This window comes from Parasteatoda tepidariorum, chromosome 8 (assembly GCF_043381705.1).
Source record: "Parasteatoda tepidariorum isolate YZ-2023 chromosome 8, CAS_Ptep_4.0, whole genome shotgun sequence".
NCBI lineage: Eukaryota > Metazoa > Arthropoda > Arachnida > Araneae > Theridiidae > Parasteatoda > Parasteatoda tepidariorum.
In genome coordinates, this window is record NC_092211.1 from 41,578,360 (window position 1) to 41,593,535 (window position 15,176).

The window sequence follows — 15,176 nt, forward strand, 5'->3', positions numbered from 1 at the left end:
ATTTCATGGAAGCTGCTTTTTAAAATCTTACGTTACATTCCAAACATTTCAAAATATAGATTTGTTTCATATTTATGCTCTTAAAAATGTTACATTTTACATTCTTGGAACAAAATCAATCAATATATAAATTTTTAAACCCATATCCGAGGGACCTAAATATTTCTGATTCAACTAAAATATTTTTGGTAAACATATAGTAGCAATTTTTTATCAACTTTAAATTTTAAATGTCAAAAAGAATTTATTGCTTTTACAAATACTATTTTCATTTTTTATACACAAACAAGAAAGACTTTTCTTAATTGACAAAAAATTTAGTTTTTACTTAACTGAGTGCTCTTTACAAAAACTAAAATACTAGTTTGCACATTCACATTTTATTTGTTTTCAAGTACAGCGCCAATTTTTTTTTCGCAAACAGAAAAAAAAATCATAGTTTCCGAAACTTTGACCATATCGTTCCAAAATTTATTTCATTTGCATTTAGAAAGGAAAAAGAAAATATTCCTCTTTTCCTTTTCCTCATCCCGAAAAACGATTTTCGGCCATGTTTCTTCCGGACACAGAGATCACCCGGCAGATGTCGCTTCCATCGCTTTCCAGTCGATCCGATCGTTGCCACCGTTCCACGCTTCGCAAGGAAAAAAAGATTCCAGTGCATCATCATCCTATGCGGCCGGGTCCAAAGCCCTATTTTCCTGCTGCTGCGCGAAAAGTGTGCTAGGGATAATATCATTTCATACAACTCACACCAGCGTGCATTTACTCCTGGTACAGATAACATAAATTCAGAGGAAATTACGCCAAATGAAAAAACAGACATACAATAAGCACCTTTTCTACTCTATGTGATTACTTCATTATTTAACCTAGCCCTCCTATTTCTCCGAGGAGGCGAATCTAGGATTTCTGACAGTCAAGGTAAGGTTGTGATATTGGTTGTTTTAATACTACTGACATCATTTCTTTGTAGTGTTCTTCGCCAAATGTTTTAGGGCCATCCCATGGGTATAGTTTAAGTGCGATAAAGAGTTTTTTTTTTCCGGTTATAATTTTTCTGGGACTCAGGTTATTTCGCTTTTATTTTGTGAGATTTATAGACAGCTTGTTATTCAGTTGTTTTTAATATTTTTTTCTAGTTTTTCGGGATGTGTCACTAAGGGGAAAAGGATTTTGAAGTTGTAAAATTGAATTGAATTATGCTGTTTTTGATATATTGAAAAACAGACATTTGAAAATGATACTGTTGTGGTACCATAAATAATATTAGTCTGGTAGAGTACTATTGTGTGTTTTAATGAAGTAAAAAAAGTAACTGCGTTGCTGTATAACGTTAATTTGTTTTTAGATATAACGTTAATTAAATAAATTAATTTCAATTTCAATTTTCTGAAAATTGATTTCCTAAGAATGAAATTTTAATTGAAGACAATTATTTACGGAAAAATAATACGATCTGCAGATAATTTTCAGGTTGGTTTATTTTAGTTTTTTGGCATATAAAGTAGTTAAATAGGGAGAAGAAAAATTTTGAAACCCCTCATTTTGTTAAATTGAATATTGTTTTCCAAAAATTATTTTTTTAGTAGATGTATTATTAAAAGAATCTTTTAATTTTTCTGAAAACAAGAAAAAAGTCAGTTCTTAGAAAAATAAATGATAAAGACAATGTAAATAATATTTTGATTTGAAATAATTTTGATATTATTTTTGAACAAATTTGGTATAATATGTAATAAATATTTAGTTTCAAATTTGTCGCACAATAATGACATGCAAATTATTAATGCATTGTAATTATTTTATGACATGAATTAATGAAAAAATGACAGAAAAATTATTAAGAAGAAAATCAGCCGATAGATTTCAATTTGCTCGTGGTTAAATTTGGAGTGCAAACAAGTTTTATTTGGTTAAGTTTTCACTTAAGTAAATATTCCATTTAAAAACACATAATTAACAAAAAAATAAGTTAAAATATTTTTTTATAAATTCGGGCTTTTTAACTCTTAATTAGTAAGAACGTTGCTGAAAATATGTTGAAAATATAGTAATTTTTTGTTAAATTTTGTGAGTTTTTGAAAATGCACTATTTAAATGCAATAATGCAATTTAGACTAATGCAAGCATTTATCCATTAAAATAGATATCCTTATGTACAATGCGAAGAAAAAGAGGAAAAGAACTTTATATTGTAAATAACTACAGATTTATTGATCCAATGTTTACGCACTAAAATGCAAACTTGGCGTTTCGAAGGATCCGCCTATGTTATGCAATAAATTTAAAATCGTTTTCCTGTATCTAGATCACAATGTGTTTGCTAATCGATCCTAATGTGCCGATTTCTGGAGGATATGGTACAAATTGTTTAGATAGAAAACCAGCTTACTGTTTTGGTTCATCAATGTTATTTTGATTTTTCGATATCTCAACAATATTTCTAAATAAAAAAACAGGATTTATAAGTTATTTGAATTCCTTTAAAGATTTTGTTCCATCGAAAATAATTTTCTACAAAAAACTAGCTTAATTAGTTATTTATTTATTGATTTTAAAATTAAAAGTTCTTTGAACTCATTTATAATTTCTGTTCCCTCAAAAAAATTTATATAAGAAAAGTTTAGAAAATTATTTTTTTACTTAATAGTATTTTTATTATCAAAAGGTTCTCTGAACTCATTTATTGATTTTGTTCTCACAAAAATAACTTTCTTTCAAAACAAAAATTAAAAAATTATTTTTTTTACTTAATATATTTATAATTAAAGAAAATTTTAAATTTATTTATATATTTTTTTCAGTTACTAATAATTTTATGTAGAAAAAATTATTATTTTTTTACTATTTTTTATTTTTATAATTATTTTTTTTACTTGAAAGATAATATTACCAAATTGTTCTTTAAACTCATTTATAAATATTGTTCTCTCAAAAGAAATTTTGTATGAAATAATAATATTTTTTTTACTTAATAGTATCATGCTGATTAAAAAGCTCTTTGGCTCATTAATAGATTTTGTTTTCTCGTATTTGTATTATTTCTCAAACGCTATTGAATTTTTTTTCAGTTTGCTGACATCAAAATCTAACTATGTACAATTTTATTTCTGCCCGATTTTGGAAGTCGTAAGAAAATAAACAGTTTTTAAAAACTAAAATTAGTTTTTTTACAAAAATAAAAATAATGATTTTGAAGGAAAGTTTTAAATTAATTCAAAGACGGTGATGAGATGAGATAAATAATTAGGTTTTTTAATAATCTAGTTAAAGGAAATTCTCCCTAAATTGGCTATTACAAAAATGAAAAGATCTCAAAAAATTTTCTTATAAGTCCATCTTATTTACTATTATAGTTCTTAAAATTCTACTTAATCATAACGCTTGTGCTCTGAAAAAAATCCGTTCAATAATGAATAATGTCATCATTATCTTAAATCATACAATCGTGCCATTTTTGCAACCTTAATATGACATTAGATTGAACACTTTACTATCAAATAAGGCCACAGAATCATGAAATCCTGTTAACGAAGAATTGATTTTTAGCGTAACATGGTTCAGCTTGTAATCGTATTAAGGTTTAGTTCAGGGTTGTGAACAATATTAGGGTTCAATCTGTGCCTAAATTTCTCATCAATGGAATCAGATCAATGGAATTTTATTTAAGTGACGACAACTGGATCATAGATGGACTCACAAAACTGTTTTCAAACTAAACATGTCGCATCATTTATGCATAATAAGCCTAACATTTACAGGTAAAATTCAGGGTATTTCGTAAATACTGCTCTTAATACATACTTTAAGAACCCTTGTCAAAATTGGAGATAAAAATATATATATATATTGGAGGGAGGCAATCGAATTTTTATTTAAGAGAGGAAGAATCAAAAACGTTATTAAAATTTTAAAAATAACAATAAAGGAAGATGTATGTGCAACGTATTAAAATATCTATAGATTAAAGAATCAAAGTGTTTCGAATAACTGTCCTTCAACTCCTCTTAGTTTGCTCCAGTAACTCTCTCTTTACTTAAGTTCATTCTTACTTTAAGTGTATTTTTACTCTGGCTTTCCTAAATTATTACTTTGATCTTGTTTTTTATTTAATAACTTAAAATAATTATTTATAATATAATATACCATGAGCAGATTTAATTCTTTATATTTGATAAAATTACTGAAAAACATACTAAAGATAATGTTTACGGAACACCTTTTAAATACACCATTTATTTTGTTTTAATTTGCCAAACTAAGCAATAAATTTCCAAAAAACTTTCTAAGTAAGCAATACCAAGTAAATTACTGAATTAGTCATGTGTGTGATAATACCATTGAATTTATTGTGACGCATATATGATTTTTATCAGAATGATAATTTGTTCTTTCATTCAATTTGCAAGTAGACCCAATAAATTTCAATATTTTGGAGTTAATGATCGCATAGCAAGTAATTTTTACAATTGTTTTTTCTTCTTCAACAAGCTTTATTTTCATAATAAATATCTATTGTTAACAAATAGGATTTTAATGCCTTTCTTACAAATATTGTTTGATTATACCGTACGTGTTTTTTTACTACAGATACTTTTTTTCATTGAACTAGCATTTACTGTTATTTCAAATAAACTCTTAGCATTAAAACTACTGAAAAATGTAATTGACGCAATTTAAATGTAAGGTAATACTTTACAGTGTTCTAATTCTATTTCGATTACTATTGTAATTATTTATTTTTTGTGTATTTTTTATATATTTCTTTAATTTTTGTGGAAAATTATTCAAAATCAAAGAAATACTTTTTAGAATCTCTTCTGCTGAATTTAAATGGTACTCGTTAACCAAACAAATGTTTCTTTCAACTACGTCGTTTCGAAAGCATTTCGGTTTAATGCTTTCTGTATGTTTATTATGCCTACTTATGTTTTAACTACTCTAATATTTAATGGCCAACAAGCTTATTTAGAAACGTTGTCATAACTAAAATTCACTCTGAAAATGCTTTTGTTATCTAAAGATTTACGTCACATAGACTGTGGTAGTTAAGTGTTTGACTTTGTTTAATTTTGCATAATATTTACTGGACGTACGGGCGTAAATGTTTGGCTACCCTTGCAAGGAATTTAATAAACTTGGTAGCTTTAGGTTTAAAAGTTTATACATTAGTAGAAAGTAGAAAATAACCTCAAACTATGTGGCTTCATGAAATTAATATGTATTAAATAGGACACTGAGAAAAAATGCTAGAGTATGGTAAAATTTACTGTATTGTTTTACTTAATGGGAACACCAAAAAACTCCATGACTCTTCACGTTGCTTTTTGGTAATGATTTTTGGAAAATTAACCATAAATGATGTTATGATATTATGTTATAAAATTAGGTAAATGTAGTAAAGCTTCGTAATTTTGTCATGATACCTTAGAGCATGGCCCAAAAACTATTTATGTGTTAAATTTACTTTTCAGTTTCGTATTTTGTTCCAAAAGTGTAGCAACAAAAACTATAGTTTTAAAAACCAGAAATTCCAGGAAACAGTTACGATATACATTGACAAATTACCAAATTAATGGTTCAAATATCTGTAGAACTATACATTTTGATTATATTAACTTATGTTTTTTTTTAAATGGTATACCCCAGTATGCTAATTTAAACAGATTATTTTTTCTCTGTGTACAAGCAAGATTATTTTGCAGTGTAATAAAATTAAAAAATCCACATAATAAGAATTTAAAAAATCGTACTATGACTTCCAAATTTGTAGACGGCATAAAGCTAACCCATAAAATATTTTAAAATTTCTTTTTCTTTTTAATCCTGATGCTGTTGTTTCTTAACAAAGATGATATAACTTGGCTACACGATCTTTATAAAACCAAGAATCTATAAAAATTCTCATAACAGATTAGGATTCTTTAAAATATCATGAACAGTAAAGTTTGATCATTTAAGAAATAGTGGTTAGGGGTGGAAAGACCTTGAAACAATGAAACTCAGAAAAGAGCCGTATTGAAAGGCTAGGAATTTGATGGGATCCTTTAAAATATGTGAGAGAGCCATCCATTATGTCCTGGAATAGTAGGCTTATGACACCAAAGTGCGTTTTTTCAAAGCACTGCAAACGAATACCGCCCTTTTTTGAGTTCTCAAAACGTGTCGACTTTTAGTACCATCTTCATAAATTTTTTTAAGTTTTATACTACCAATGACATATTTTCGCTTCAGTTTCTTTAAATTATTCATTTAAAATGTTTATAATAATTTGGACAGTTTAGGTTCCTCAATGTTAAATTCATTTTCAATAAATTTTACCATATCTCGGGAAGTTTGCAAGCGATTTAGAGATTTTCTTTTAAAATATTATTGCTCACCATTTTTTAAATTTTTTACATAAAATTATTCTAAGTAAAAGAAAATTTTCTATTACTTTATATGTTAAGGTCCGAAAACAAAGTAAAGAATTCAAGTTTTTACACCACTTTTATCTCTGTAGTTTTAAAAGTGAAAATACAACATTTGATCGAAATTGGTTGAGTTGTTTCTAAGTTATAAAATTTCAATTAAGTCATATTTTTAAAATTATTTTTCTCACAAATTATTCTCACCGATTTCAGTGCAAAACAGAGTTTAAATACTGAGTTTAAAATGATGTAAAAAAATTCTATTTCGATTGCTCTCTAGACCAAATTATTTGGATCATTTTGCTAAATTACGACTATACTGTAAAAAAATTTCAGGGTCTTATTACGGTATAAAGTACAGTCACTTTGGATGAACCATCCATTAAACCAATTTTACCGTGAAATCCAGTTTTGCTGTGAAATATTATAAAGCAATATTTATTTAATTAGAGTCATTCAATGATTTTCAAAAATTACGATATATCAGATTTTTTGTTCCGTAAAATTTTCCGGTAAAAAATTTCAGCCCTTTTAGGGCTGGGTACTTTTTACTGTAACTTGTTCCGGAATTTTTTACACTGTTTTGCTCCACTATTATGGAGGTAAGAAATCCAAATCTGTAGATAGAAAGGTATGAAGCTTTTTCCAAGAAAGTACGCTTTTGTGTCTTTTTCCTTAACTTAATAGTTAGCATTAATTATTAGAATGTTTGAGGTCACCAGTTTGCACTACAAAGATCAGCATTTAATTCGTGAAAGACCAATAGTTAGAGCAAAAGTTATTTAGAGTGATATCATTTTCATTTTGTGTTTCGCACATTCAATATAACGCTGATGCATAACATATAAATTATTCAGTTATAATACAAAAGTATAAGCGAAGCAATATATGTAAGGCATAATTACAACACGTAATAAACTTTTATAACCATATCGTTATAAAAATAAACAACTGTTTATAAAATCTCATTAAAAATATAAATAATAAATACATTCCTGAATTTTATTAAATCATGAATTAATATATTGTAATGTTCAATACTTCTGACAAAGCATCACTCAGAAATAAAGAAAATGAAAAAAAAATTGCAAATTTAATTTTAAACAACTAAGCTTGATATAACGACCGAAAAATTCCTTTTTCACTGAATAAATTTGTGAAAGAAGATTCGGCGAATCACTACTTCCTTAGCTAGCTTTAATTGAATAAAGTTTAAAGAAAGAATTCGCTCTTTCTTTGAAGAAATTTAGGAATGTAAACAAGTATCGATTTTCCGTTTAAAAAGATATTAATAACCTGCTTGAAAAGGCGCTGATTTTCTATTTCTGTTTTTTTTTTACCTGTTCTTTCAAATAATCAATTTGAAAGAATTCCTTTAAACTATATCGCTTTGTTCGTTATGCCAATCTGTTTTAAAACCATTTATGCAAATTTATTCTAGAACTATTTTTCATTTAATGCGCTCTTTTTTTCATTCCACATTACGTTTCCAGAATATATAAGTGTAACGGAAATTTAAACTCTCGTAAAGTCAAATTCAATGGAGAATTTTTGGAAGATGCACGGATTTAGCAAAATTGTTTGTTATGAAAGTAATGATAAGGTGACAAATATAATATAAATCAAATCAAATCATTTATTTTAGAATGCGAACGGGTTTAAACTAGGTAGCATATTCTTTTTGTTCTTGAATTTTTCTAAATCACGTTATGAATCATACTTTCTTATATAATTAATGTTCAAGCACATGACATAATTTTGTATTTATCTGCTAGTTAGGATACACGTCGAAACATACTTTTAAACTGATATATTTAAATATTACTGAAAACATATATATCAAGATATATTAACTGAAGTAGTTTTTCCTTGAATAAATCTAAACCAAAGCAAAATAAAACAAAATGCCACATAAACAGATACATGATTATTTTGAAAATTTCATAAGACACCCTATAATGTCTAATTACGAATCATAGATTGAAAGAGAGAGAAACAGGCGAGCAGAATTACAGATGCAAATCCCATCAAGGATAGAAGGAAATTGCTAAGCAGAGTAACAAAAATGAAACAATGATATTAAATAAAAGTGAGGAGTTCAAATGGGAGGTGAGGTAGATGTGGAACTAGAGTTAGAACTACGAATGTTGTAAGATGAAGAAATAAAAAAAAAATAGATTTCCAAATCTTAGGAACAAATGGGATACTGGAAAGTTAATTAATTGAATTATTAAATTTTTTTAAATAATTATAATAATTTAGTTAATGAACTTCGATTTTATGCCAAAAAGATTCCTACATTAAATAGTATGTTTCTAACTAAATCGATTCCAACATTTCTTCATACACTAAAACGTAGAGATGGTAAAAATTACCAGAATATGGTAAAATTTATCGTGTTTCTACCTTTATGGGACCACTAAAGGACTCGGTAGTTTTTATGGAAGCGCTTTGGTGGTAATTTTGGTAAAATTAGCTTATTAACTAATTAACTAATCAGTTAAAGTTTTTTTTAAAAAATAAAATTAAGAAATAGAATTTTATATCAATTAATTTTATACTCTTTTATATTAATGTATAAAAAATAATTTTATAATTTAAAATTTAAAATTAACTAATAAATTAATGTTTAGGTAAATATAGTTTTATAATATGTGATAAAATTTGGTAAGTACGGTAAAGTTTGGTATTGTTTTCAGAACATGGCATGAAAAACATATACTCGGTTAAATTTGCTATAACGTTTTGCTTTTTTACTAAATGCGTGGTAATAAAAACTATGATTTTGAAAATCAGAACTTTTGTTGAATTGTTACCATATGAATAGAAAAATTACCAAACGAGTCATTTAAATTCTTAATATTTTGGTTTTATTAACCAGAATTAGGGTTTTCCTTTACCAGAAATGTCATTACCATCAAGAACAGTAATTTTACCAGAATGTTTTATCCATATATGCTGCTTTTTTTCCAAGAATTCTAAAAATATATATCATAAGTAGTCATTATATAATACTAATTTAAAAAAAAATGATTTGCATGAAATTCTTTCTTTCATAATTTTTCATGAAAACCATTTTCTTTTCAAAATACAGAAAGCTATGGAATTTAAGACCATTATAATTTCTGAAAAATACCTCAAATCCCATTTTATTCAGTAACACCATTACAAGATGAAACCAAAAGTAGAGACACTAATTGACCTCAAGCTCGCGGACAAAAAAGCACCCGGCTCCATTTCCACTTTATAGATGACCATAAATCTTGAACAAAGCTTAATGAAGTCCATCTTGTGGGTGAACAACAGGACAGGTCTACGTCATTTATCCCATACCGTGTCCCCACATAATGCGTTAGAGTCTTTTAATCACGGCAGCAGTTTCACAGCATTTATCATATTTAGTCTTGACGGCCTGATACTTCCTTCTTGGTGCCTGCTCGTCATTAATCAATTCAGTGGGATGACACTGGACTGCATTTTCAGTTATTCGCTATTTTGGGACATTAGACACAATTGGAAGAAACATTCTGAGGAATTTTGTAGCTAACAATCAGGAGTATGGTTGCACTTTTGTTTAAGCAGTATAATACACTTCATAAGTCGGACTAAAATGGCAATGTTTTGCTCCGTCACACCACTCTACTGCTCACACTGCTTTAGAATGAAATTTGATTTGGATAGTTTGTACTGTAACTGCATAGTTAACAAATTAGTTTTGATCGTATCTTTTATTATACTATTTTTTTGCTTTTGGAAGTTTGTCGCTAACAATCAGGAGTATGATTACACTTTTGTTTAAGCAGTATAATACACTTTATAAGTGGGACTAAAACTGCAATGTTTTGCTCCGTCACACCTCTCTACTGCTCACACTGTTTTAGAATGAAATTTAATTTGGATAGTTTGTACTGTAACTGCATAGTTAACGAATAAGTTTTGATCTTATCTTTCATTATACTATTTTTTCGCTTGGTATTAATACTGGATAATATTGCAAACTAGTGTTAATACAATAAATAAAATTTGGTCATCATGAAATTATTCAGTGGAAGGACATTCAGTTAAATTTTAAGTAGCTTTTGAATTTTAGACAATTCTTAGAAAGATATTGTAGAATTTCGCTATTACCAATGGAGTATATAATTATCTTTTAATAAGTATAATACACTTACCCCGGGAGGACGTGGGAGGATCATTTAATGATCCCATTCATTTTATATTTTCTGATTCCTAGAAAGACTAGACATCTGTTCAGCTTTTTAATTAGTAGCTGAGTTTTCCATTCTTATCTGTCTTTTGAGAATAATTGGAAAAATTTCTTGTGTTTTTCCTCCCCCAATAGACGTTCAGACTGGGATTATAGATTGCTTCCACGCATATTTCAGTTTTCTATACAAATCATTTTATTTCTGACTGATGACAAGAACTGTTTTGCTACCTGACAAAAATCCACTAACTGAGTTTAAAAACTAACGAAGTTACTTAACTCAATGACCTTGCTATGCCACTTATTAGTGATCATCAACTGCAAGCGTGCGGTTAATCTGCGCATGAATCATTAACTATAAACTCAAATATTAAACCTGGAATCACCGAAATAGAAATTATACGCTTCCAACAAAAGAAAGTTTTGTTTGTGAACTACCGAAACAAACGATTTGCGTAACTTTTATTTTCGTTGAACGCATAATTTCTGTGTGTAACTATTGGCTTGGAGAATACAATACATAAAAAAATATTACTATATACATTCATGCCTGCATTAAACCAGCAATATAGAATATAATATAAGTAATTATTTACATTCTAATTATCAGAGAAGGAAATACTTATCATGATTTATATAATTTTAATTGCAAAAAGAAAGGTAAAAATCTTCAAATAGTGAAGCAATAAATGTTCAACGTCTAAGACTCAAAGGTGTTAGATTTCCAATAAAAACTATACCATTTTTAGCACCTCATTAATGGTATCAAGATGAGCTAAATGATACTTTGGAATCTTGCTTTATTTACACGAATGCTTTCCCGTTTTAATGACATTAGTTCCCCATCTTCTCTCCATAGCGCGTGGAAATGCATTTTACCCTGAATTGCCTTTCTCAGCTACTGTGACTTTTCTCTTTCTGTTTTTCAACTCTTTTTTCTCGCGGCTGCTGCGGTTTTTCTAGTTTTGTTTCTTGAGCGTGTGAGAAGTCTTGAAAATGGCTATTTGTTTTTGAGCGCTTAACATGGCTATTGTTATTTTCAATTTATGTATTTTTGATGTGAATGAAAATTTTAATCTTCTAATATCTTACCGTTTTAATTTCTTGGGATTGTTTGTTTAATATCTGTAGTGTTATTTCTCTAATGCACACTGTTTGAATTTTCAATTTGAAAATACAGTAAAATAGCCGACAGTAGTCTGTACATCCAATTGACCATAAAGTTTATGGTTTAGGAACATTTTTAGCTCTTCGGTTTTGAAACCGTTTACCACTAGCGTGGTTAATAAACCGTTAATACAAAACTGTACGGTTTTGCAACCATTTACAACTAGCCATAGTTTTTAAAATGAAACTCAAACGAGCAGTGGAGCTCTGTGGGTTACTCACCATTTATGTGTAAATGATAGTTTATTCTAATAGTCGACGGTCACCGATTGAAGATTGCAGGATACAGGGAAATCTTCATGAAATGGAAGAAAGGAAGAAATATTGCAGTAATAAAGCTGGGACTCTCAACCCCTGTTTAGCTGGTTATCAGATTGACCGATAAAGCCCTGTCAGCTATAGTATGTACCCAGCTGCATGGAACAAAATGGCTTTATAAAGTAGGTCTAGTTGGCGTGGATAGAATTCTAGTTATTTAACCGTATTAGGAAAAGAAACAAAGTTTTTTTCTCCTATTTAGCAATTTGAATATCATTTTTTTTATTTGACTGTTTTGGTTGAATATGGTAAAATAACAAATAAATTAATTGATTTTTAGCCATTTTTACCGATAATTTTCTATTCTACATTTTTCGCGTTGCTATTTGAAGTTATTTTAAATGCTTTCACGGTCTTTCAGATCAACAGTTTTAACAGCACTTTTGGAAAACTTCTTTTTTCATTACAAAAAGTGAATTTTTTTTCCCTTTTATATCTGAAGATATTTGCCCAATACAATTTTTTTTATTATATGCGAAAAATCTTATTAGTCAAATGTGCTTTTAATGATTTTCTGCCTTAAATTATAAATTTCTATTTACTTTTCGTAAAGAAGATTGAAGTAATCTAAAAAAAAAATTCTTTGTTTTAATATTACTTAGCAATTAATTATTTTTTTTTTTAGTTTTCTTATTCCAGTAAAGCTATAAATTGTTAATATCACAGTTGAAAAATTAATCTGCAGGAAAATTTTTTCTCTTTTGAAAAATTTTATTTCAGGATTTCTACTTGATTTGTTCTCCTTAATTTTGAAAAGCTAATTAAAAAAATAAGAAAGTATGAATATTAAAACTTTTATGATTAAGGAGTAAAGTAACTTAAATATTACCATGCTTTATCTTAGAAGAATTTTTTATGTGTTGCCTTATTATTATTAATGGAGTTTCTGAAAAGAAAAGAAGTCACTTAAATTTAATTTCTGCCCTTGCAATAACTCAAGCCTTTTGAAAGTTTTTCCCAATCAATCAATATCAGAAAAAATAAATAAAAGACTTAAAAAATAAAAGAAAAAATATTATTTGCCATAAAGAAGCAGGGTTCAATAGTAAATATAACTAAAAAACAATAGTTAGACTAGTTGCTTGACCTAGGATGTTTTATACGAAAAGTAACAAATATAAATCATACAGTAATTAAGTAAATAAATAGGTGCAAGTATTTAAAATGCACAAAAATAAATAAAAAAAGCTTATCACAATTATAAAAAAACTCACACAGAGGAAATATTCTGGCAAAATTACGGTACAGTATTGTAATGACATTTTTCGCTTTAAAAAAGCGTAATTCTTGTTAATAATACCTAAATATATGATATTTAAACCATTCATTTGATAGTTTTTCCATTTATATGTTTACGGTTTAACAGAATTTTCGTATTTTCAAAATTTTTTTTTTTATTACCATACATTTAGTAAAAAATGGAAAACTGAAAAGTAAATTTAACCCTTTATATCTCAACATCTCTGATTTTAACAAGAATTACTCATACATTAGAATACATCATTCTAAGCATGTAAAAAATAATAAAAAAAATTCACAATATAAAATAAGAAAATTATTGGAAAAAAATTGATTGTTGCATTTCTGCAACCTTATGCAAAATGACAAAAAAGTGCTTGTTGTATTCCTGCAACATTGTGGAAAATGGCACTAAGATTGAAAGATTCAAAAATTTTAATTCATATGAAAATTTTTAAAACAGTTGTTATTTTTGTTGTAACAAAGTCCTACACCACATTTCTCACTAATAGTTTGTATAAATCCTTTGCATTTTGGGTATTTGCATCTGATTCTTTTGTTAGGTTTTGGCCGACAATCACCGAAATCGTCCTTCAAAATTTGTTGGAGCAAAGACATAGGCTTTTTGTGTATGTTGCAGATATGCAACAAGGTGATATAAAGGGTTACATGAATAAATGATCCCTATTCCGGGCTCAAAGGTATCAAGATAAAATTACTTAGTTTATCATATTTACCAAATTTTATCACATACTCTAAAAATGTATTCTATTCTTTATTTTACAAAACAAATTTATAAAAGGGCTTCGGTAAAAATTACCAAGCTCTTTAGTGTTTCTATAGAACCAGAAACACGGGAAATGTTAGTATATTCTGGTAGCTTACCATACTTTTTTTTCCCAGTGTATGATGAAATATTAGTTGCCATGAGTATATAAAGAGCTTTGGAGTTAATGTTAACTATAGCTAAAAAGTATACAAGTTGTTTAATTTCAGTTGTTATATGAGATATAGCAAAATTACCGTACGATATGGTGATAACATTTCTAATAAAAAAAGCATAATTATGATTAATGAAAAAAAATGTATGATATTTAAGTCATTAATTTGGTAAATTACCAGAAACGGTTTACCAGAAATTCAGGTTTTCCAAAATATAGCTTTTACTGCCCCACATTTGGTAAAAAATACAAATCTGAAAATGTTAATTAGCCGTGCTCTAAGGTAACATCATAAAGTTACCAAATGTTACCACATGTATCAAATTTTATAGCATATCAAAATTATATATTTTATTGTTAATTTTATCAAAATCATTAACTAATCTCGCTAAAAAGTACCAAGGCCTTTGGTGTTTACATAGTGCTAAAAACGCGGTAATTCTTACCAGATTATGTTAATTATGAAAATACCTAATTTATTAGTGGAATGACTTATATCTGACAAAAATCAAAGTGTCAAGACATAAAATTCCTATAAAAAGATAATTTATAGGTAACTTTAATGTTACCTAAGATTATATTTCCATCTATTAATTTAGTCAAGCCGTGCTTATGAGCCTTAAAATGGTAATATAGGTATGAAATATAGGTACTTATTTCTTTTTATTTCTGAATTATAAAATTAGTTTCAAATAATATTCGTTTAAAAATATACTTAAGTGGTTAAGCGAAAAAATTACACTCTCTCTCTATATATATACTGTAATCTATCCTAATAATTGGTATGAGCCGGTACCTTTAACTACAGAAGTTAGGATTCAGCCAATAAATTAAATCTTTACAAATAATTTTGCCTAGAGTGTTTCAAGACCATATATATATATATATATA

At 27.6% G+C, this 15,176-nt stretch overlaps 1 protein-coding gene across 4 annotated transcripts in view; it reads left to right on the forward strand.

Annotated features, from left to right (window-relative positions):
• The first annotated feature begins 607 nt into the window (after nucleotides 1-607).
• Nucleotides 608-15,176, forward strand: part of LOC107447376 (coiled-coil domain-containing protein AGAP005037) — a 679,334-nt gene continuing 664,765 nt past the window's right edge. For all 4 annotated transcript variants that reach the window (XM_071184692.1, XM_071184693.1, XM_071184694.1 and 1 more), the window contains exon 1: nucleotides 608-924. The gene's annotated coding sequence lies outside the window, so the exon portion shown is untranslated. The remainder of the gene's footprint in view (nucleotides 925-15,176) is intronic.